This window comes from Dipodomys spectabilis, unplaced genomic scaffold (assembly GCF_019054845.1).
Source record: "Dipodomys spectabilis isolate Male_0828 unplaced genomic scaffold, ASM1905484v1 ptg000054l, whole genome shotgun sequence".
Taxonomy (NCBI): Eukaryota; Metazoa; Chordata; class Mammalia; order Rodentia; family Heteromyidae; genus Dipodomys; species Dipodomys spectabilis.
The window spans coordinates 40,640,966-40,666,625 of NW_024870731.1; the positions used below are offsets into that span (position 1 = coordinate 40,640,966).

At 40.3% G+C, this 25,660-nt stretch overlaps 1 protein-coding gene and 1 long non-coding RNA gene across 6 annotated transcripts in view; one reads left to right on the plus strand and one right to left on the minus strand.

Annotated features, from left to right (window-relative positions):
* Nucleotides 1-1,806: 1,806 nt before the first annotated feature.
* Nucleotides 1,807-7,111, minus strand: LOC122108090. The gene is made up of 2 exons (XR_006147470.1): nucleotides 7,047-7,111; nucleotides 1,807-1,969 (listed from the first exon to the last, which is right to left on the minus strand). It is a non-coding gene; the product is annotated as an uncharacterized LOC122108090 (long non-coding RNA).
* A 202-nt stretch (nucleotides 7,112-7,313) lies between these two features.
* Nucleotides 7,314-25,660, plus strand: part of Setd5 (SET domain containing 5) — an 82,245-nt gene continuing 63,898 nt past the window's right edge. For all 5 annotated transcript variants that reach the window (XM_042679685.1, XM_042679686.1, XM_042679688.1 and 2 more), the window contains exon 1: nucleotides 7,314-7,586. The gene's annotated coding sequence lies outside the window, so the exon portion shown is untranslated. The remainder of the gene's footprint in view (nucleotides 7,587-25,660) is intronic.

Consider the following 25,660-nt stretch of genomic DNA (forward strand, 5'->3'; position numbering starts at 1 on the left):
GGACAGCACCCAGGCCCAGAGTTCAAGCCTCATGACCAATAAAAAGTGGATTGAGCCATATCAGCAACTGGCTGGCTACCCATTGAAGATAATAGATGTAGTTAATCCAATCCACTTTGATATAGTGTACCACCAGAAAAAATGACAGGGTGAAATCCAGTTGCTACCTGGTTTCAGGCTTTGAATTCAATGGAAATTTCTTGAAATTCCTACAATTCAATGTATACAACATTAGAGTCAAAGGACCCACTAAACCCTGTGTCTGGTCGTTACCTGTATTCTCTTGGGGTACAGTGACCACTGTATATATCTTAAAGTGACTCCTCACCTCCCTAAATTGGCCTTGCTTTGCAGCTCTTTAAACGTTTTGGTAATGTCCAGCCAGACCTTGGGTGCAAATGTGACCTTCAAAAGGCTGTGTCCTATTGGTCTTCCAGATCTAGGCCAGAATGTTTTCTCACCTGATGTAGTTTTGATTTTGTTGTTGTTTTTAAAGCTGAAAAGGTTTCCTTCTCTTGTTGGACTTCAAATGCCTTAGACACACTTATGATCTAGGAGTAGACTATCCTCACAGGTAGGTTCTGCATCTATTCTGGGGGTGGTAGTAGGGAACTTCAATGGGCATGACCCCTAGGCCCTAAGGAAATGTTGTCTTTTCCCGTGGCCATGGCTGCGTTCTTCTAATCTCTTTTTCCTGCCTTGTAAAGAGGATATTCATAATGAATATTTCAGCCCAGGGATAAATATAACCTGGGTCCTAGTTCTTTTAAAAATGTCTAACTTCTGTAAGATGAACATGAAAAATCTCTTTTCCTGCCCCCACTGAAACTTATGGGCAAATACCTGCTGTTTAGAGGGCAAAAGAAAGTTTTCTAAGTCCTTTTTACATTGCTGAGTTCTTTTATTAGATTTGGCTAAAGAGCTGTTGGCTAGGATCCCTCTAGATTCTGTCTCTAGTTTTTGGGCTGTAACCTGGCTATCTTGTTCCTCAGACTGTAATATAAGAAGGAAATAGGCAGGATAAGGGATCCCAGTGCTTCTCTTTGGGGCCTTCCTCTTTTCTCTTTAAAGGACAATAATATGATCTTGTCACTGGCAAAGGGCATAATGTTTCTCTTCCTGTTTGGACAAAGTCTTTTCATTAACAGGGTTTGGCACTCAACGTCCTCATCTGAGCCAAATTTAGGTCAAAAACAAAAATTCAGCAAACTGGGTCTTTAGGCCATATAAAACAAGCAGTATTAGTTGGATGCTGGTGAGATCTGAGAATTGAAGTTTAAAACCAGCCTGGGCAGCAAAGTCCATGAGGTTCTTACCTCCAGTTAACCTACCAGAAAACTGGGAGTGGAGCTGTGGCTCAAAGTGGTAGATTGCTAGCCTTAAACAAAAGCACAGAGACAGCTCCTAAGCCCTGAGTTCAAGCCCCACAACTCACCCCCCCCCCCCAAAAAAAATATCTGATCATCTTGTTTTTGGTTCAGGGACTGACTCTGCTCCTCACACCTCAACATTCTCCCCCAATGGACTATCAGAGAATATCTATGGGATCCCTTTGGCTCCACTGCCCTTGGTTTTCTTAGGCTACAATGATTGTTGTTTCCCATTCTCAGTAGGTTCCTTCCTCTGTGACTATTCTGTGCATCGAACAGCCCTAAATGGAGGTTTCTTGCACACCCTGAAACTCATTAGGTCCACATCTGGCAATTTCCCTTGCAAGAGAGTGAAACTTTTGATCAGGACTAACCTCTGGTTGTGTCCAGAACACATCTCAGTCACACTCAACCTCCAAAATACCCATTCTTCAAGGCAGTACTACCTAGCTCATACAAGAAGTTGCCTGGTGTGGAGATGCCTGCTTTTTCCTCCCTGTTGTTCCCGGTGCCTTCAGGAACTGTTTCATGTAGGAAGTTGCCTGGTTGCCGACGTGCCTGCTTTTATCCCTGTGTCACTCCTGCTGCCTTCAGGAACTCTGTCAAGAATGGAAGGTCATGAATAAAAAGACTTTTGGAGAAGTATGTCCTCTAAAATAGCATACCGCTAGGTAAACAGACAAAACCAAGAACTCTCCACCTGTAAAGCCAAATACCAGCTCCTAGATTTGTGATATAACAGTCTTCTATAATTAGCATCAGCTTGAAACAGTCAAAACTAGTCTTATCTTAAACCTTATCATAGTCTGTCAACAGTTGTAAGCCATAATTATAGCTATACCAAACCTTTCACTAAAAAGGAATAAAGCTTACCTAGTTCAAATCTTGCTAATCAAATCTTTAAAAAACCTCAAGCTCTCACAGCTTTCATCAATTTTCTCATGCAAGTATAAAAATGATTTGTCCTAGAAGTATAGGCAAAAGTATGCATGGCACTACTTCAGAAATGGGAAAATGGTTAAGAAAACGTAAGAGTACTGAAATAGTGAGTACAGGAAACACAGAAGAGCAATTGGTAGGACCCATGTATTCAAGAGTCCAATAGCCGTTTCCTCCATGAACAGAAAATTAGGAAACCTAGGTTACTACTATAACCTGCAAGTTTCAAAAAGTATATCTTCTCAAGATGTTTTCCATTCATTCAGGGTTTCTCTTGTTTGGAGGAAAAACAATTGAGAAGTTTATGGACAAAGTAAAAGGGATGTGTTGTATCATGCACTTGCCTTGTATGCATGAGGTCCTGGGTTCAATTCCTCAGCAGAAAAAGCCAGAAGTGGTGCTGTGGCTCAAGTGGTAGAGCACTAGCTTTGAGCTAAAGAGCTGAGGGGCAGTGGCCAGGCCCAGAGTTCAGGGTCCACGACAGACCAAAAAAAAAAAAAAATCTCTGGGGCTGGGAATGTGGCTTAGTGGTAGAGTGCTTGCCTGGCAAGCCTGAAGCACGGGGTTCGTTCCCTCAGTACCACATATACTGAAAAAGCTGGAAGTGGCGCTGTGGCTCAAGTGGTAGAGTGCTAGCATTGAGCAAAAGAAGCTGAAAGACAGTATCCAGTCCCTGAATTCAAGCCCCAAGACTGGCAAAAAAGGCCAGAGAAATCCTGGTGGCTCAGGCCTGTCATCCTAGCTACACAAAACGCTGAAATCCAAGGATTGTGGTTCCAAGCTAGCTGGTGCAGGAAAACTGTGAGACTCTATCTCCAGTTAACCACCAAAAAGCCAGAAGTAGAGCTGCGGCTTCAAGTGGTAGAGTACTAGCCTTGAGCACAAAAGCTCACACAGAACTCTGACAATCTCAAAGACCTTTTTTTTTTTTTTTTTTTGGGTCCGGTCGCGGGGCCTGAACTCTGGGCCTGGGCGCTGTTCCCTCAGCTCTTCAGCTCAAGGCTAGCGCTCTACCACTTGAGCCACAGCACCACTTCTGGCTTTTTTCTTTTTGCTTATGTGGTGCTGAGGAAACTGAACCCAGGGCCTCAGGCATGCAAAGCAAGCGCTCTACCACTGAGCCACCTTCCCAGCCCCAAATCTCAAAGATTTTTAAGACTATTTCCACTGAATAGCAAATAGATTTTCATATTCAATGGGTATAGCCAACTGTTCTGAGGATCTAACAAGAAATTTTAAATTAAAAAACACCACTTCTAATGGCTTTATGAAGGTATAACTAAGTTGTTGACATAAAAAATACTTCAGTGCTAAAATAGGCTGATATGAAGCTGGGTACCAGTTGCTCATGCCAGTAATCCTAGCTACTCAATAGGCTGAGATCTGAGGATCAAGGTTTGAAGCCAGTCCTGACAGAAAAGCTTGTGGCTCTTGAAGTACCAAAAAAGCTGAAACAGGGATGTGCCTCTACTGGTAGAACACTAGTTTTGAGCACAAAAGAGGGACAGCACCCAGGCCCTAAGTTCAAGCCCCAGGACCAGCACAAAAAGTTTCTTAAATGAGACAAGTCCAATTTTTATTTTGCCAATGCTCAGTATAAGGGAAGATTATCAATGTTCACATTAGGTATTCTATAATCTATAATGCAAATCTACAGTTAACTGCCACATTTCCATGCTGGAACAGCACAACCTAGAAAACAAGGAAGAATACTAAGTGTGTGCAAGACACTTTATAAAGACATTTACATTTCACTCAAGTGTGGCTACATGTCACACAGTAATAGGAATACAGCAGTACAAGACTCAATAAGAGACTATGCCCTCAAGTTCAGCATAATTAAGGCAGCATGAAATATACTGCACATGAAATATACTGAATCAAATACAACTGTTAAAGGGGCCAGGAGAAGCACTGGTAACTTTTAAATATTAAGATCTAGCTAATGGGATAATAGATCATGGAAGGCAAAGTTGGAGGGAAATGAAATTTCAACCTTAAGTAGTGAAGGGTAAGGAGTAGCAAATGTGTATCATTCCAGAAGGAACCACCGTACAAGTTTATATGACATTGTCACTATAGGTTGATTCAGCAATCAATCACATGTGAATTGAGGTAGTATTTGAGTATATGGAAAATAATGAAGTAAAACATGGTTTTTAAAATCTCAAGGTTGTCAGTGTTGTGGCAGGAGCCTATAATCCTAGCTACACAGCAGGTAGAGACTGGGAGGCCAGCCCAAGCCAAAACAAAAGTCCCAGTACCTCAATTCAACCTCAATTTAAAGGGCAGGCACCAATCATCCCAGCTAGGCAGGAAACATAAGATCGTGATTTAGGCCTTCACAGATAAAATGTCAGGCTCCCATTTAAAAAATGAAAGCATGAACAGGTGGGATTATGGCCCAAGTGGTAAAACGCAAGTAGTATAAAGCCGAGTTCAAGCCCAGCACCATCCAATAATGAGAAGGGGGGGGAGGATTAAAAGGTCCACCAGGGATCCTGTGCATGTCTAGAATTCAGTTGTTGTCCCAACACTGGGAGGTTATCAGGAGACTCATCAAATTCTAGGCCAGCTTGCAGGACAGAGTAAGATCCTGCCTCAAAAAACAAAATAAAACAAAACAAAGCCCAGATTACCCATAAAGGGTCCTTTTGCATCATAAGAATGGCTTTCAATCTAAGCAATTAGGGATCTTCCACCTGTCATTTCATGTTTTTTTGTTTGTTTTTTACTTTAGGGCTCAGGATGGCAACATGTACAATCCTAGAGAAAATGATAGTTTGGAGGCCATTATAGAAGAAACTGAGCTTAGTTACTGATTGATAAGAACAGAAATAAAGGGCTTGAATAGAAGAGAAAGGGAAATGTTCCTGAACTCTGCGTTCATTTGCCAATAAAGTGGTTATCAAGATTGTTTGGAATTCAAAAGGGACTAGAACCTCCGCTGTGAGACGAGAAGATGAAAACCAAGGTAAAAGCTTAAGAAAGTACACTGAGGAGGAATAAAAGCACTGCTGGGCCAACAATGAAGCCCCAGCTCAAGCCTCAATTTGTGGTGGAACTAATCTGTCTGGTTTCATGACTCACCAGGCTACTGAAGATCAGGGGAGAGAGAATGCCAGAGTAATGTCTAGGGATTGGAGGAACCAGTAAAACAAATGAGTAATGGAGCCAAAGTACGAGTGAGAGTGTTGAAGTGGCTGTAGGAATGCAGAGGGAGGAGGAGGAAAGTGGAGGGCGGGAAGCACTGGCTTCTCAAACAAAGGCTAAAATCTTGTGATTCAACTTTAATCGGAGTGGTGTGGTGTGCTTTTGTGGTGTAGCAAAGGTCTCAAGTAGAGCGACCAGGTCTGTATCTGTAGGAAAATAAAGGATCCTAAGTGATAAATAACCAGTATTCTCCCCGCATAAAATTAGCCCCAGGTGAACGCCCTAGGCTCCACTTCCTAAGGATAATTCCTGCTGGACACAAACTCAAATCTACATAGTCGCTCCCCTCCAGTGTAACACCTGCTCACTTATGCAGGACAACGCCCAGGAACCAGATTACAACCCTTGAATCTGGCCAAAAGAATTCCACCAATAATCGAGGAGGGGAGCGGAGGATGAGATCACGGAGGCGGGGAGGCCTTCCAGACCGAGGGCGGTCCTTCCAGGAGGAGGCTGCGGAGAACTCCCTGGAAGGTCCTGAGGCACTCCCCTCCCCCTGTGGAGAAGGGTGCGGCCTCGCCCGCCTCCGACTCGGCAGCTCCCACCGTGCCGCAGCGACCTCGCGCCGATTTTTTGGAGAACCACAAGCAGCACCACCCGCCCACTAACCAGCCCGACCGATCCCCGTTCCTTCGCCCGCCCCCGCGGATGGCAGGAGCCGGTCGGGCTGGTCTTGCCCCTTAAACGGCGGGGGCCCGGGGCGGAGCCATGGCAGCCACTACCCAGAAGCCCAGGCCGGCAACCTCCTCCGCCTCCAGCGCGCGCTTCCTGCCACGTTGCGCAGGGGCGCGAGGCCAGACACTGCGGCGCTGGGCCTCGGGGAGGGCCGTAGCAACGACCGCCTCCCCGCCGCCCGCCGGCCCGCGCAGTGGATTCGCTCGTTTGGGATTCGAGCCAATAGCAAAGATCCGCTCTCCGGGCCTCAGGAGCCAATCAGACGCCGAAGCCGAGCAGGCGGCGGGTAAACCGACGTCCCCGAAGGGAAGGGAAGGGCGGGAGGGCGTCCGCGCGAGAGCCACTTTCACTGACCCTCCCCTCTCTCCCCCTCCCCGCGGGCGGCTGGCCGCGCCCGCTTGTCCAGTTCCCCCTCACCCCACCTACCTACCCGCCCCACCCAAGGGGCCATGCAAGTGGAGCCCGGCGGCTGCGCACTCCCGGGGCTGTAACTGACAGGAACTCTACGCCAACCAAAGCGCGCCATTTGTGTTTTCACACACGGCGGGAGGAAAAGCAACCAATCAGCGATGAGAGATGAGCCGGAAGCGCCCCTCCCACTGCGGGAGCAATGGCTCCGTCCGGTTTGAAGCCCTTTCCGCTCCCTTCTCCCTCCCCCTCCGGTTGCCGCAGGGCGGGCCGCACTCTCGCCGGTTCCCAACATACCCTTCCAGCATTGCAAGCGGTATGCCCCGATATTCCGCAGACGACCGAAAGCGAATCCGCCACCCACGGCCCGTCCACCTCAGCCACCCAAACCCACCCTCCAGCCCATCGGGCCTCCCTCCCACCAGAGTCCCGCTCCCCTACCTAGCCGAAGCTCTCTGAGGAGCTGGAGCCCCAGAGCACAGCCTCTTCTCTAGGCGGCCCCGGCGGCTTCCGCTGATTGGCGGCGAGCTGGCCAATGGGTGCGGGGCAGTGGGCGGAGGGGCCAATGGTGCAGCAGGAGGAGGCGTGTCCCGGGTGCCCCTGGCGCCGGCGTTGGGAATCCCCGTGCGGTCAGTGGCGTTTCCGCTCGGGCAGCGGGCTGAGTGAGCTGCCGCCGCCGCTGCCGCCGCCGCCGCCGGGGGAGGGGCGGCCGCCGCCCGCCTGCGCTCAGAGACTCACGCAGCCCCAGTCCCGCCAGTCCGCCAACACAGTAGTGCCGGCCCCCCTCCTTCCCTAGCCCTTCCCCCTCCCCGCCTTTGGCTCGCTCCGCCTTTCTGCCCCCCACCCCCACCTCACGGGTACAGGCCATTCCCGGCCAGGAAACGCCGTGGCGCCGCGTTGGGCCTAACTCGAGTCTTGCTGCCTCCCGGGAGTGCCGTGCGCCGCAGCCCGGGCCCAGGCCCCGGCAGCGCCTGGGACAAGGTAAGGGTCCGACAGAAGAGAGACCCCGACCCTCACGCCCGGGCCTCGAGGGAGGAAGGGTCACCTCCTCTGGTCTCCCTGCGCCTGCTCTCGGAGGGACGCGGGCCTGGCCCTCCCCAGGCTCAGAGCTGGAGGATGCTGCCCCTTTCCAGCCCCTCCACACCGTCGCACCCCTCTGTGCCAGGGAGAAAGGCTCCTTGTGTAATCCAATCGACCCCACTACCCTTTTCACGTCTTTCCTGGGTCAGGACGCTCCCCCTCCCCCCACGCCTCTTCACCCTTTTCCTGGGAACTGCCTACTCCACGTTTACCTTTTACTCGAGGTTAGGCCTCTGGGTGCCCTGCTCTCAAAATACACGGGCATACTTTATTTTTTCTTCTGTTCTCAGTCCCCCACCCCCGTTCTTGCTGCCTTGTGACAACTCTGATCGCTCTGAGGGTCTCCAGATCTCCCTTCTTAATCTTGTGAACGACTTCCCTCTCGTTCTTGGGTTCCCATCTCATGTGGCTGCTGCTTTTCCCATACTAAAGATATTACCTTCACCACCCCCAGTCTCACATTCTTGAGCTCCCCGTGGCGTTTGCCCAAGTATCTTGAGATATCCCTGTTGAATTTGTTGGGTTCCAGCCTGGAATTGAGCCAGATTTGATCGTTTTCCCTGCCTTGGGCGTGGGGAGCGATATTTTGAGAACGTCTTTAAAGGAAAAAAAAATACCTTTTATGAATTCCCTTTCCTTCTGCCTGCAAGCCCTGATATGAAGTGGACAGTGGTGAGAAAAACCCTGGTTTAAGGAGGTGAATCGCAAGAGAGGGAAAGTTTTAACTGCTGGGAAAGCCCCTTTTATGCTAATTTATTCTATAGAGTTCCTTAGCCTGCCTCACTCTTTGGGAATAAGCGGTCTTTTCTCCTGCATGGGTACTGATGCTGCAGCCAGCTCTGCTGGTCTGGGTCAGGGGTGCGTGTATGACCTGCATTTTCTGCTTTCTCATGTTACTTGTGCAATGTGTTCACCAGTAACTCCTTTCTTGCCCAGAGCTCTGGATTACACTGGGCTTTGTCTGTACCTGAGTTTATTTGTCCAATTTTCCCTATGCTCATAGTACTGAAAGAATCCCCAGGTTCCCTTGCTGTTTTCCTTCATCCTTCGTTTAAGTTGTTTTTAGGTGGCATGTTTGTGACCAAGGTCATATTTACATTTCTTCCTAGGACATATCTTACTTACATAGCCGTACTTTTGATTTGAAAGGAAGATGAGTTGAGTGTTATGAGTTGCAGGAGAATGTGTGCCACAAATTTAGGGAAAAAAGTATCTTTGGTTGCTAATTTTATATTAGTATATTAATAAACTGGCTGAGAACAAAGTTGTAAGGCAATTTTAAATGTGTGGAATCTGAGCTAAAACTAAAGCAGAGAATACTCACATAATCAGAGGTTTCTGGGCCTTTTGGAGGACACAGGGGAAAAAATTTATTGGGTTTCTTCCAGTTTTCTCAGGAGGATCATTAGTTCTCTTCTGTAGCCAAAAATGCTGGCCTGTTATGAGATTGGAGTCTTTACGCTTTATTTGGTCGGTCATTATGTGTAGGAAAATGAATTATGTCCTTTAGTAGGACATGACACAAAGCTCTTGTCCCTGGCTACAAATTTAAATTTGACCAGTTAGTACCTTCTAAACACTACAGCTTAATCTTTACTCTGAAATTGTTGGTTTCATTAAAATGAGTATCTGAAACCTGGTAAACATCTTTTTCTAGTAAAAAGATCCAAATTTAAAAGGGTGACCTTAGGATTGTTTCTTTCTAAAAGCATTATTCCAACTTTGCTAGCATGGAGCACTGGTATTTAAAAAAAAAAATAGTGTAAGGAGTGGGGGTTGGGTAAAGAGAAGGTTGTTCCTGTGTTGGATCATAGGGGTGAGTATAACAAGGCAGCAGCAGCTGCTGGCTCTGGAGCTCTGGTTGCTACGTGAGAAGCTTGAGTAGTGCTGGCTGCCGTCTCCAGGGAAGGACAGCAGTGCAGCGTCCATTAATGTTGTTGGCTGCAGGGAGCTGCACTTAGAGGCAATGGCTGCTTCAGGACTAAGAAACCTGAGAATTTTCACTGCTGAACTAGTTTGCCTTTTATTGGTGGAGAGAGAATTACCACTTCATAGCCTTCTATCAAGTTATGGCTATCAGTATTAGAAATTGAATCAAAGACGTGAGGGGGGGTGGTAGAGTTTTGTTTTTTATATCTGGTTTTTGTGAGGTTTTTTTGATAGAACTAAAAGTTATTTTTGATTCAATTTAAAACTAAAGAAAGAATAAAAATTTTCTGAGAACAGATGAAGAGGATTCCACTCCCCCCTCCTCCTTTACACAAACTAGCATGTTTTTCTCTAGCTCTAAAAAATCGTTGAGTCCATTTTTATTTTTTGATACTGTGTATCCTTCTATATTAGGTCATATTTACTTTAATAGAAGTTTGGTTTTTTATATATGTATTCTATGTAGTCTCCTGGTCACAAAGATGTATCTTTGGCTATAATTCATCTGAAATAACAGGGCAACCCAGACAGAATTTTCAGAAATTGATTGAGTCTAGTTCACGATGTTGAAGGCAACCTGAGTCTCATTGGATTGTGGTCTCCCCTGCCCTACAATCGCTAAATGGTAGCATGATTTCTTAAGCTGCATAGTCCATCAAACATGGAAGTACTTGAAAGAGAACCACCACCCATGTACCACCACCATTAGAGGCAGTACAAGCCACACATATGCCCATGGTCTAATTTTCCCCCTAGGACTTTGTGGATGAAACATCTACCCTTTTTCCTTCCGAACTTGTTTTTTCAACTTTGCATACATTTTTCTTAAATCCTACAAGCATCTATAATTTGTAGGATGACTAGTAATTTGTGGCAAGGAACCAAAAAAAGAATGGAAAGCATTTTGTCTTTCACAAATGTAAGCATACTGTTTTCCTAGTGATAAAAGCAGACTTATAAGATACAACCCTTAATGGATAATATTTTAAGTTGGTTCTAATTTTTATTATTATTACATGTATGAGTCAATGTAAGATAATATACTTTCATTCTGATGGGTATACTGATAGTTTACAATGCACATTTTTGTTGAGATTACTATGAAATATAGAAATTACATTGCAAAATAGTTTTCCTATTTTTTTAACAGTTGTATTCTCAAGATAGTCATTTTCTAGAGAATCATTGAGGCCCTTTTTATAAATTGAACTAGTTATTTGAATTTGTTACATCTTTTGATATTATTTTGTGTCCAGGGACTTTCAATACTTTTTGAAATTATCCTGGCTATTTTGAGAAGAATGGCTATTTAATTTTTGCCTTTGGATGGGAAAGTCGTACAGTAAAAATGAAAATGAGCAGATAACCCACTTTTTTGATAGTCTTGAGATCCAACCCCGGCCCTTGCAAACTAGATGAATGCTCTCTCTCATTGAGCCACAACCCCAGCCTTACAGATAACCACTACTTTATCCTCTATATTGAAATGACTTCATAATGAAATACTAGTTCATAGTTTAAACTGGATGGTGAGTAGAATAAAATATAACTTGGTAGAACACTAGTAATTTATCACTTTAATTTGAAATTAAAAAGCCTAGCTGTGGGTTTTTGTATATCAAAGTTTTTCAGACAGAAATGATTTAAAATAGAAGTAAAACTTAAATTCTTGAAAGATGTTTAGTATGATATATATCTAATAATACAACTAGTAGACATTATTTAAATCAAGTATCACTTCAGAGGCACTCCTAAGAAAAGCAGTGTAATGTACCTATGAATGAGGTTGATACTATGTTGCACTGTTCCTTGCTACCAGAAATTCCAAAATACTTGGTAAAATCGCATTTTAACCTTTCACTTTATGATTGATTTTTCAAGTGGTTAAAATTCATTCATGGTAAAGACTTTCACTCATCTATACATATGTTGTTAAACTACTTAGCCTTTTGAAATGTTTCCTATTGTAAGTTACAAATTGGTTAAAGAGTTTCCAGTAACTTTGAGGAGTGGTCCTGTTAGAAAGTATCACTAGAAAATTCTTATTCTGATAAAATGTGTTCAGAATCTTAACACTTACTGAAGGGATCTGTGAAACAAAATAAAGGAACAATGAAGACTAAGTCTCAGCCTACTTTATTGTGCTCTTATTGGGCAAGAAATTTTCTAATCCCATCCTGCCTCACTCACTTTTTCCATCATATTGATTTTCTTTGCTGAGCACCTAGGGAATACCTTACTTTAAGTATCTTTGATAGGAAGACAGAAAAAAATGAATTTTTTGCTTTTTGGAATTTTAGAATTTTGCTGGCCAGTTTTGTTTGATGTGTGTCTGTAGCTTCATTTCTCTCTGTGCCCTTGTCTTCCTTGTAGTCTGAGAATTGCTAGAGTTTTAGTGGCAAATTGAAGTAATAATCAATCATTTTCTTCATCATGCTATATATATATATACACTCCCAAAGCTAGGAATACCTTTTGGTCTATATTGTGAATCACAAAGAAAGAACAGTTAAAGGAATTTATACATAATTGTTTTATATCTAAGGAATCAAGTTTTTTTTATTTGTACTACCTAAAAAGAGAAACTGATTAATTCCTTGCTGCTCAGAGAAATAGCTGGAAGCATGGGAGGAGCCAGAGACCTCTGCAGCAGGATTTGGTGTGAGGAGAAAAGGAAGATTTTTGTTTCAAATTGCCAGCTGCTTATGTCAGACTGACTCCCTTATTATGCCTCCAGTAGGCCTGTCAATATGGCCAAACAGCTAGATAAGTGCCGGGCAGGACAAAGGGCTCTTTGCACAGCAGGGAGGCAGTGTTAGTGGGGGAGGGGCAGGGAGGTAGGAAAGGCTCGGGAGGAAGGAGGTTCTTGGGAGACTATTCACTTGGCATACAATTTTAAAAATCATTTTTTTCATTCCCATTTGAGTAGAATTTATGCCAAGTACATACTGCAAACTCCAGATTTCATATACTCCACAATACCTGGTAGGAGCCCGTCCTCTTCTAAAGAACAATTTTTAAATAAAGCCTGTTTTGGTTAAAATATGTCCCATACCCCTACACACACCCTCCTAAATGCAAGTCACCTGAGTAGACTAGGTCAAGAGCATTTGACAAATCTAATAAGAAATGAAGATTCATATTCTATCTGAATAAAAGTCCTATTTCAATAAATAATAATGTACTTGGGTTGAGATTCAGCCAAAATATATATAATAATGTTTTCTTTTGTAAAATAGTCTCGTTATCTCAGATTTTAGTAAGAGAACACCATCCTACATTTATATATGAGGCCACTGTCAGGTAGCCTACTGAAGAAAGGCTACTTGACTGTTTCAAGCTCAGCCCTACTTCCTAGGAAACCTGATAGTCCCTAGAGAGTGCTCTCTCCCGCCACTTTTTAGTTTAAGCTCAACTCTGGTGTGCTTGTGTGGTGCCCCCAGAAAGTTAATGGAGTTGAAGCTGCTCTGTCAGTTATCTAATCCTCTAAAGCAAAATCATGAAATATTTCTAAATCCCAGGTTGCTGTGGAAGTTTTCATTAAAATGTTAACAATAAATCATATTTCAGCAACTTTTAAAATGTCAAACATTACTCCTATGCTACTTCTTTAAGTAAACAATTGAATTCACAAATTAGATAGAAATTAGGCTGCAAAAGGGTTTTTCTTTCATAAGAAGCATATCTTTTATAAGCAAAGCATATCTGCTTATATGCTTTCTATATTTTAAGGATTTTGAGTTTTAGACTTAATTAGCTTGAACTCAGTTTCCAAGAGCACATCTGTTGATTGAATGAGCTCCATTACAATGGTATTAAACCAGCCTTGAATTTCCCTCTGATATGAAAAAAAATGAAACTGGAATACTAATTTCTGTTTATGACTTAACAAAGAGGACATTGTTTTAAGTTAAACAAATAGCCAAAACACTACCTTTAATATGTACATTGTACCATTAAGCCTTAACCAGGTTATGTATCATTACCTTTTATAAAGGATAAGGGTTACCAACTTAACATCAAGTGTTAACACTTAATGTTATGTATAATATATAATATAGGCCGGGTGCCTGTGGCTCAGGCCTGTAATCCTAGCTACTCAGAACGCTGAAACCTGAGGATCTTGGTTCAAAGCCAGCCCCGGCAAAAAAAAGTCCATGTGACTCTTATCTCCAATAAACCCCCAGAAAACTGGAAGCTGCTCAAGTGATAGAGCACATGCCTTGAGCTGAAGAGCTGAGGGACAGCGCCCAGGCCCAAGCCCAAGCCCCACCGAAAAAAAAAATGTATATATATATAGAGAGAGAGAGAGAGAGTATAAAAGTTTTGTCAATAAAATAGTTACAGCATTAATATGAAATTTAGTAAGCTAAATTATATATTGCTAAAGAAATTGAGGATTATCAGTTCACATGTATCATTTCCATAGATTTGTAGGACTAAGAAGAAATCTGGTTCCAGTGTCAGTCTCTGTTCCTATAATTGTTGCCAGCATTAGGGTAACATTCTTGTTATCCTTCCCAAATAGCTAGACATCTCTAAACCATAGATGGCTTCTGTTGCTCTGATAGCCAAATCCTGCTAGAGGCCCTAAAAATTCTTGGCAAGGAGAAGAAGGCCACATCTTGATCCCAAAGGTTTTCATAACTTATGACTCTCCAAACAACTAAATTTATTTTCAATACTACCTGCCCAGCAGTAGGATAGAATAGAGGCAAAACATAAATACTGTACTTCATCTTGCCTGTGCAGCTGCTCTACCTTATTTCCTGCTATTATCTTTCTATGCCTCTTCCCGGGGGCGGGGGGGGGGGGGGGGGGGGGGAGAACCTAGGACAAAGGGGGAAAAATAAATGGTCTACTGTGATTTTTACTACAGTGAAGTTATAGATTTGTGTATACATGTTTAAATATAAAGCTCATTTGGCCTGTTCTTAAAAGTCTATAGCAGTAGAGAAAGATTTTATAACTTTGATGGCCTTTACTTTCTTGATAAACTATTTCATATTCTAAGCCTTAAAGAAAGCATTTTAAGCATATTTAATTTTCATTACCTGTTCACACATGTCATTATTCCACCAGATCCCACTGTTATTAGCGTGAAGAAAGATGAAATACCTTCTATTTGGTATTTTTAGTTTGTGTTGTAAATTATTAACTTGGGTTAATAATTCCAATAATTTCACTGATGTGAAAACTCAAAACCCAGTAATCTAATGAGGTATGTACACTGCTGAATACAGTAAGATGATTATTTCATAATTCTTAGATACTGTGATCTGATTAAGAGCTGTTATCTTGTTAGTATATTCAATAATGTTGATATGTTAAGGTCAGTACGGATCAGAGAGGTTCATTATTTTTATGAGGGGGATTGTTGTTGAGTTCCTCTTCATGTCCATTTTTCTCCCTATCCTGTTATGATCTTTGGCCCATATTGAAATTTTCTGTTTTCTGCTACTAACCTCTGAGCATGCCTCAACACATACAGTTTGTACTTTTATAGACTTTTATAGCTTCTGTGAAGGTGATTGATCTTCAGTTAATAATCAACTGTTGGACATTCTTAAAATTGAAATAAAGTTTTACTTTGGAAGGACCTGTTGGCAATTAGACCACCTCTGAATATAGTTATATTTTGCCTCATGTGAGTTGTCAAGAGTTGGTTTGTTTTGAGAAACCAGAAAGGGAATAGCCACAGTTATGGTTATTTTAAAACTAAATGTGGAGTGTCCATTGGTGCCTCATGCCTACATGCCTACAATCCTAGTTATTCAGGAGGCTGAGGTCTTTGAATAGAGGTCCAAAGCCATCCCAATCAAACAAACCTGAAAGACTCTTATCTCCAGCTAATCAGCAAAAAGCCAGAAGTGGAGGTGTGGATCAAGTGGTAGCAAAAAAAAAAAATGTGGAATGAGAGAGCACAGGCCTAGAAGGGAGTTCAGGCCCCAGAACATACCTACACACATGTATTTATGATAACATTTGGGATTTAATAAAGATGCTACTTTGGTAGGTAGCAGTTCTGAGTGGCGAACCTTATTGCTTTACTCGTGTTAGGCAAGCACTCTACCACTGAGCTACACCTACAGCCCTAAACCTCCTAAAACAGAACAGTCAAAAGAGCATTGAGCCAGTGAGATCAGTTTCATGCTGAATATAGCACTAGATTGCTGTATGAATACATAACATTTTCTTTTCTCAATTTTTGTGGTACAGTTTACTATAGCCATGAAAGTAAAATATACTCTTGTGGCCACAGCCTGAAAAATGTTAGAATGGAAAAAAAATAAAAAGGTGAGCTCTAAAGGAAATATAGGAGCAATTCTAAAATTTGAAGTTCCTTTTAAAATATATTTCTAGAAGAGTATTTATAGCAAGTAAATCTCAAATGCATAACTTAGTAATAGAATAATAGGGCAGGTTGATGAAGTCAATGTGCATTTTCAGAGGAGACTAAAATTTAGAGATCTTATATACTGTTTTTATCGAAAAACTTTATCCATTGCTTTAAAACTTTAATAAAACAAAGCTGCTCAAAACATTTGCAGATCATGTGGCAGGGCACATAAGATGTAATAAACCTAGCCAGTAACTTAAAAGCTTAATAAATGAAAATTATTGCTAACATCATATGTGTATCTCAAAGTTACTGTAACCAAAACATTTAAGACAGGTAATATAAAGCTAACTCTCAGGGTCTTAATTTGGGATCTTAGGCTTGATTGATCTGTCTCAAATGTTTTAATCCCTAGGAAATTAGAATTTAAAGTATTGCTAGGAATAATGTATCAATTCACAAACTGATTAGAAGTCTGGTTAGGCCATGTGTGGAAGTCCATGGGAAGATTTTTTTTGGAAAAGCAAGACCCAGTTGGTGTAACCTTCCCATAGTTTTTTAGGAATAGTTGCTATCAAAAGAAATGGATAGAAGTTTGCTTAGTACATACAGCTGCAAGAAGACAAGTGTTCACATCGTACTTTATAAAATAACTGTGTGCCAGCCAAGAGAGATGAAAAGTAATTTTTTGTATCATACCTTAGTTCTTTATAATACTAAAAATATGTTTGTTTGGAAAATAGTTGCCCCAAGAATTGATCTTTATGACAATGATTTTCTAAGTCAATCTTGTATGGTTAGCAATTGTATGTGTCTTAAGTTTTCCTGGGGCAGCCCTAGTTTATAATTAGCAATTGTACTCCTTTCACTCTCAAAAACTGTCCCTGATTGGCCCATAAATTATAGAGGGAACTTTTAGTCTCTACCTAACAAGCAAATTTTTCTTCATAGAGTCCTGATTCTGAAGTCAATGTATATTAGGATTTTTCTTTGTTCACCTCTATCCCTTATTTCCAAACAAGCAGTTTTTAGAATACCTTTTCTTTTTTGTTAGTAGTATGAAAACAGAAATGGATTAGATTAATCTTATTTAGTACATTTGCCTATTTGGAGACTTGAACTCAAAGCCTGAGCTCTTCTTTAGCTTTTTTGGTCAAGGCTAGCACTCTGACACTTAAGCCTCTCCTACAATTATCAAATGGTTTAAATTGAAAATTCCAAAAAAAACAAAATAGAAAATAATGGACTTGCTTTGTGTTTTATTATAAATTTCTACTCGTTTAAGCTATTCTATTTGAGTCAGACTCAAATATTAATCCTATCTACTAGGGAGTTGGCAATAGAGATCTGGACATCATGGTTTGAGTCCAGCTGGGCATAAGCTTTTAGAGACTCCATCTTAAACAATAGTTGAGTGAGATGGTAGGTATGAGCCTCCTATACCCACTCTAGGGAAGCAAATTGATGGGTACTATTAAGTTCCTATCATCCCTAGTAATCTGGGGAAGCACAAGTCGAATCACAGCCCCCATAGTCCCTGGCATAAGGCCATACCCCCACACTCACACCTAAAGAACAGCCAGCACAAAGTGGGCTAGAGGAATGGTGGAGGACCTGCCTAGCAAGCACAGGGCCCTGAGTTCAAACTCTCCTACCACCAAAAAAAAAAAAGTATTTGAAGAGTGGTGATAGAGCATGTGCTTTAAGCAGGCCAAGACCTTGGATTCAATTAAGTGTCGTTTTCTATTTGTGTAAATCAGTACCTAGCTTAAGAGATGACACAGCTGAGTTTTCAAACTTCCTTCTGCTTTAGTTTCTTGTGGTATGTTGTTTTAGTTGAAAACTAAAGAAAATCTGGGCTTGGGTAGATAATGTAATTGGAGAAGAGAAGACCACATACCCTTCTGAAAGACTCTGGAGGAATTAGGAGTTCTAGAGCCACACTTGGAAAATTACTGGCTGGGTGACATTGGCCAAAAAGAAATGTATTTATTACCTGTCTTATGTCACTGTAACCCCTCTACATCACACTGTTTATATAATATTAAAAAAAGAAAAATTACTGGCCTAAATCCATTCTTTTCCATTGTACTTGTGAATTGTTGGTATTTTATCACTTCGTTTATTGTCTGGATTATTGCCTCTTGTTCACTATTTGTCTACTCTAACTTGTTTAAATATAGGGTTAATTGTTTACGTGTAAGGCAAGATAAGTGTTTGTTTTTTCCTTCTTATTTACCAGTTTGAAAATAATAGATTGATAAGTTAGCAGCCTCCAGAGGTAATTAATGTAGTGTTACATGTGTTCATGGTTTTAAACATACTTCATGTGTTACAGACTTTTGCTGCTTTTGTTTGGTATTTCAGTTGTGCGTGTATTAGGTTTTTTTTTTTATTTTTAATCTTATTTTTTTATTTTTTTTTGTCGGTCATGGGGCTTGAACTCTGGGCTTGGGCACTGTCCTTGTGCTCTTCAGCTCAAGGCGAGCGTGCTACCACTTGAACCACAGCGCCACTTCCATGTATTAGTTTTGACTAGAATAACCCTCTCTATTGCTTTCCTTGACAGTCAAGATCATTCCATCTTGGCTAAGTCCTTTTGATTCATTCTTAATATTCTTCTTAGTTGTTTGTTTCCTTGCTTTCTAGTACAATAAGATGTTCCAGGATCATTTTGTACCCCAAACCTGGAATCAACCATCTCAGAAATTTCTTGTTACTCTTCGCTTGGTCTTAGATTTGAAACTGATTATCCTTTTCTTAATAGTCTTTACAGACCAGAGTCTGGATGCTAGAAATGTTTTTGGTCTTCTATTGGTCCTTGTTTCCAGACCTTTCCAGTGGTTAAAGCCTAAAGATGCTGTTTTGTTCGTTTTTGTGGGGTGGGGTTTTTTTTAAACAAAAATTATTGCCTAATGCCAGTGGCTCTTGGTTTAGTATGTTCAGTGTGAAATAAGAAACATCCTTTCTCATCTATCTGGAAATGCTAAATCATGTCTCTCTTGTTTTCATGCATATTTGGGACACTGATGCTACTTGTAAGAGCATTGGTCAATTAACATTCCCTGAATGGTTTACCTGAAACTTAGACGTTATTTAGAAAAGATGGCATCTTTTGTAAGTTTTAAAGTTAAATCACTTAAAATCTTAAAACTTAAATCAGTTGTATTCTTGCTAATTGTGGCAACTTAAAATTATAATAAATTTCAACAATATGTCACATTCTAATAATGTATGTGGGCTTAAAATAGTAAGTTAGAACGTGTCAAATGGTAAGAAATTGCAATTCTTTGGAATTTCTAATTTAAGTCTTTGGCCTACTACAATAATGCTTTTAAAAAAAATAAAATTGTTATGTGTGTTACAGAAGCTAATGCATTTAAAGTGATTAAAAAATAGTGGTTGATTAAAAAATAATAATAAGCATCCCCTAAACGTTAGCTTCCAAAATTGGAAGTTAGTGTTGTTAGGGGTATTTGATCAGTACTTTAAACTCCATGTAAATCTTAGGACAGGTGCTATAAGTAGCACCTGAATTTCATTACTTCATTGGTTATATGAAAAGAACTAATTATTAACAAAGGAGTACCTAGCTGAAATTTGAGATGTGGAAACGTGTATATGTGTGGGAGTATAGGGGTTGAACTCTTAGAGCATGGAACATTTTAGATCCTAGCTTTTTTTGGTTGAAGGCAAGTGCTCTATCACTGTGTTCTATAGCCTTAGGCCCTAGTTTGAGCTCAAGCTGTTAGCCAGTTCTTCATCCTTCTGCCCCCCCCCCCCCCCAAGTGCTATGATTACAGGCATGCCCCACCATATGCTAAGAGGCCTCTTAATAATATACTAATACTTAATATATGTGTAATAATATTTTAAAAATTAATAAAAGCTTTAAAGAAACAAAACTTTCAGTTTTCAAACATTAGAAATTTAGAATAGTTTTGAGCACCATGTCTGTTATGTGAATAACATCTACCTGTTAAGGTGCCTTCAGATGAAGATGAGAACAAGTTGCTCATGATTCATGGGGGGGTTTGTTTTTTATGGACTTTTGCAGGGGGCACTGGGGATTAAATTCAAGGCTTTGTACTTGTTAGACAAGTACTCTACCGCATACCATCTCCTCAACCCAGTATTTTATTATTTTTAATAGTTTCAGATTATTGAGGTTGAAGAATGCTAAGAATATATTTTGATTGAATGATACTATTTTAAATATGGGAATCAGAGTTGTAGGAAAGGACAAATAGTGGACTAAATTTCCTCTCCCTCTCCTCTGCCAAAAAAAAAAAAGGCTAAGATTAGAAATGATTGCTTCAGAAGTGACATTGTAGGCAGGCGCCAGTGGCTCACACCTATAATCCTAGCTACTCAGGAGACTGAAATCTGAGGATTATGGTTCAAAGCCAGCCTGTACAGGAAAGCCCATGAAATTCTTATCTCCAGTTAACCACCAGAAAACTGGAAAGTGGCACTGTGACTCAAAGTGGTAGAGTGTTAGCCTTGAACAAAAAAAGCTTAGGGACAGAGCCCAGGTCCTGAGTTCAAGCCCTGTGACCAACCAAAAAAGAAGAGAGAGAAATGGTAATTTATCTGGGATTTAGAATGACATGATGATAATAATTGAAATAAGATTGGATCTTGATATTTGTTGAAATTAGGTGAATAAATGAAATTCTCTATACAATTTTAGATTTGTTTTATTTGAAATTTTTCATGAACAGTTTTAAATTATTTAAAAAATGTAAATGTTCAAAGGCTTTGCTGTGGGTTCTCATGGAATACTGCAGTAGTAATGAGCATAATCAGATGTCTCATCCCTCCCTGTTAGTACTGCTTGCCCTCTGAGTTCCTTTCCCCTTTTTTCTCATAATGTATTTTCTTTTCTTTTCTCTGCTTTTTTTTTTTTTTTTTGTCGGTCATGAGGCTTGAAATCTGGGCTTGGGCGCTGTCCCTCAGCTCTTCAGCTCAAGGCGAGTGCTCTACCACTTGAGCCACAGTGCCACTTCTGGTTTTCTAGTAGTTTATTGGAGCTAGGAGAGATAGGAGTCTCACGGTCTTTCCTGCCCGGGCTGGCTTTGAATCTCTATCCTCAGATCTCAGCCTCCTGAGTAGCTAGGATTACAGGTGTGAGACACCAGCACCCGGCTCATAATGTATTTTCTATCAACAGAAAAAAATGAAGTGGCCTATCTAAATAATTACTTTTTATATTTTATTAAGTAGTTATGTAAAGATATTACAATTCCATGTCATATTATGAGTACAATGCATCTTGACCACTATCACCTCTTCTTATAATGATCTTTAAATAAATTTTAGTATTTTAAAGAATTTTGTAAAGACTTTAGGAAGATTGAGGAAGGAAGATGGTTCAGAAAAGTTATATCTTGAAAAGCTTTTTGGTAGTTAATTGGAGGTAAAACAGACAGAGACTTCCTGCTCAAGCTGGCTTCAAACCGTAATCCTCAAACTGTAATCCTGCACAGCTAGGATTACAGGCATGAACCACTAGTGCTGACCTTGCCATAATTCTTAAGAACTTTGAATGATTGAGACATTTTTATGTAACTACAGCTGTGTAATTATCAAACCTAAACATTACTCAGCAAATCTAGGAGTTAATGAATTGCATAAGCTCTCTATCCATGTGAACTTTTACAAAAGAATGATGACCTTTGATTCTCTACCACTAGCCATCTATCAGTATGATAAGCAGGTCCTTTTACATATTACATGTTATATTAAATAAGGGACAGGAAAGTTATACTCAGGTATGAATTTGCTCTATGGTAATCCTGGGAAGGGGAGAGTAAATATTATCTATGAATTAATTGTTGGTTAAAGCCAGGTAAAGAACATGGAGTTCACTACAGAATTTCCTCTAATTTTATATTTATTTAAACTTTCTCATAATAGTTTTTATTTTATTTATTTGCCCGTCATGGGGCCTGAACTCTGGGCCTGGGCGCTATCCCTCAGCTCTTTAGCTCCAGGCTAGCACTCTACTACTTGAGCCACAGCGCCACTTCCAGCTTTTTCTGCTTTTTCTGTGGTGCTAAGGAATTGATTCAGGGCCTCATGCATGCCAGGCAAGCACTCTACCACTGTGCCACCTTCCGAGCCCTCATAATAATATTTTTCCATTATCAAAAAACAATATCCGATAGGGTAGATAATGTAGACAGAATTTTAAAAGAGGAAACAGGTTAATAGCTAATAAAGATTTTTCCCTGTTTAGGCAGAGGAGTTTGAACTACACAGTAAATATTAAAGCAATCATTGTAGATTTCTAATTAAGAATGGGTGAATATCAAAGTTATTATGTTCTAGGAGGGTTAACATTATAGAATAATGTAGAATAGATGAGAGGATTAAGAGTTCAGAGGGAAACCATTCATTGCTATAATGCAACTTTTTTCCTTTTTCTTTTAAAAAATTTTATTATAAAGGTAATATACAGAAGGGTTTCAGTTATGTAAGTCAGGTAATGAAAATGTTACCCCTTATTATAAAACAACTTTAAAATCATAAGGAGGTTAGTAGTATTTGTGAGTGCCTTGCTAAGATTCTGGCTCAGCATGGTGTGTACATACCTGAAACCCCACACTGGAAAGACTGAGGCAGGATCACAAGTTCAAGCCGCCTGGGCTACACAGTATGACCCTATGTCAAACAAAACAAAGCTTAAATAAAAGTCTGAAACATTTCAGATGAAAGGAATAGCTCTCTATCCAGGCTTTCAGCCAGGAACTAGTGTCAGCATAACAGAAAAGGAGAGCACACACCCACATCTCCTTTGATTAGAGTGTGTTATATCATAGGGGTATTTGAGCATAATGAAGTATACCAAATGAAATTGTACCTAGATAGAAGCTCAGTCAAGGTTTTGGCTCTTTCAATAAGTCAGCATAAATTGACCTCCTTTTACTGTTTTTGGGGTTATTGTTTTCCCAGAGGTGATTAAAATGAAGCCTCATATTTTATATCCTAAGTCAAAACTTCTAGGACAGTTTTGATAATCTTTGAGAAAGAAGGGCTTAGCTCTTCTCCTTTACTTGCATTTTCAGTCAGAATTCTACCAATGCCAGCTAGATTACAGATGGCTAGCATAATTTGTTGGATTTTGTTGTTGTAACTTGTTTTTGTTTTGTTACTAAAAGAAAAAATAGTTACCTCAAGGGACAGCAATAAGAAAATACTTTAGTTATGAAATATACTGTTTCATGTAGTCCCAATATGAAGATATCTGCACAAACTTGGGGAAAAGCAACTGAGTTATCTAGTTATTGTAAATTTAGAGAACAGTAGAAATTCCAAATAGTGATAGTATTAAAAATGAATCACATGTTTCTAAGACTTCATAGGTTGATCATTACTAAACTTATTCATACCATTCTAGCAATTCCCCTTAGAGAAATTTGTCCCAAGGAAATCATGTGTGTGTGTGCATATGCATAAAAGAAAGGTAGGTTTAAGTACATGAGCTTTCAGTGCAGCACTGTGTATTAAAAATTATCAGTAGAGCTGTGGCTCAAAGTGGTAGAGTGTTGAGCAGCCTTGAGCAGAAATGCTCAGAAACAGCACCCAGGCCCATAGTTAAGGCCCTCAACCAACAACCAATAAATGGCTAGGTGCAGTTGGCTCCACCCTCATAATCTTAGCTACATAGGAGATCTGAGGAGTGTGGTTCAAAGCTACCCTAAGCAAGAAAATTTGCAAGACACATCTCCAATTAACCACCAGAAAAACAAAAATAAAGATGTAGCTCAAAGTAGTAGAGCACTAGCCTTGATTGAAAAGCTCAGGGACAGTGTCCAGGCCCTGAATTCAAGCACCATGACCATCCAAAACAAAGGGAAAAAAATTAGCAACAGTCTAAGCATCCACTTGTGGAGGATTGATTTAAATAGTAAATCCATAAAACAGAATACTAAGACACCATGGAAGAGAGAGAAGTAGATTTGTTCATACAAATGCAAAGATAAAAAAAAAGGAAGTAGCGCTGTAGCTCAAGTGGTAGAGCGCTCGCCTTGAGTTGAAGAGCTGAGGGACAACGCCCAGGCCCAGAGTTCAAGCCCCACGACCGACAAAAAAAAAAAAAGATAAACAAAAATTTTAAAAAACTACATGTTATCAAATCAGTTGGATATCATTTTTATCTTTTGGGAGGATCATTAAAAAATTTCATTGTAATGTTTGCACATTTTTGTAACACGGTATTTAGGAGTATATGTTGATAACAGCAACTAACAATGGGGGAGCTGACTTAAGTTTTAAGTGTCATTCCTTCAGAATAAGAATTCTGAATTTAAAAAAAAAAGAATTCTGAATAAGATCTCTGCCAGGAATCACAGAACATATGTTTAGGTTCTTCCCCCCCATTTTGAGGCATCTTCCTGTCCATTTACCTTTATTCTTAAAATGTTTAATGGAGATCAGCGATAAGGTTTGTCTAAACAGCTTAAGAAATTTATCAAGGAGATTGAGTACGTTGGCTGTAGCCTTTAATCCGATCAGAATCACTGTTCAAGGCAAGCTTAGGCAAAAAACAAAAAAAAACATTGCAGCCTATAGGTGGGTGTGGTATTATGCATTTGTTCACTCTGCTACACAAGAAACATAAATAAGATTGTGGTCCTGGCCAGCTTGGGCAAAAACACATGACCTTCTCTTTGCAATAACAAAGCCATTTTCTTGTCTAAGAACCTGGTTAAAGTGGTAAAGTTTCACAAAGCCCTCAGTACTGCCAAACAAGTAAAGAAAATTGTTTATGTAACAGATTATTTTCAGCAACTATGGAATAGGTTAAGATCTTGTTTTTGGTTTTGTAGGGTGTATGTTTCTTTTCCTTCCAAATCTGACTTAATTTTTAAGTGTCATATTTCAGGATTTTTTTTCCTTCATAGTTGTAAAAATGCAGTACTTAGCACATAGGCAAAGCTAAAGAGTGGAAATTGCCTACTCTCATACCTTGGATGAAAGAAGGATCTTGAATAACACTTAACATAGTTTTTATATTCATAGTAGTTCATATCGTTATTGAATGAATGATAGATGAAGGAAATAGGCAAACCTACATAGTAAATATCCCCAAACACTCAGAAACTTTACCATAGCACCAGTTAATAACTGTGTGTGCTACTCCTGGGCCTGTTCCTGAACTTTTTATGCTCAAGGCTAGCATTTTGCCACTTGAACCACAGTTCTACTTTGGACTGTTGGTGGTTAATAAGAGTCTTACAGACTTTCTTGCCTGGGCTATCTTTGAACGACAATCCTTAGATCTCAACCTCCACTGTAGCTAGGATTACAGACATGAGCTACCAAGGCCCAGTTGTATTTTTTATGGGTTAATCTTTTCCATCTCCTTTAGTTCTGGTGAACTAAGGCCTGATGCATACTGTACCCGTGGTCCTACAGTTGAAGTTAACCTTTTTGTAGTTGTTTCTTCATTTATAAAATTATATACTAAGCCCTACATTTTTATCCCATTCTTTTCTTTCTTCCAAGATGAAATTTGTATGTTTCACTGCAGCTGCAGATATTTGAGGTTTTTACATGAAATGTAAACATATAGCGAAACTACTACAACATTAGTTTTCCAGCACACTCGTTATGGGGTACAGTACAGTCATTGGTTGCATTTTGAACTTTTCTATGATTTTTTAAAGTAAGTCGAGAATAAAAATTGACATTAATCTAA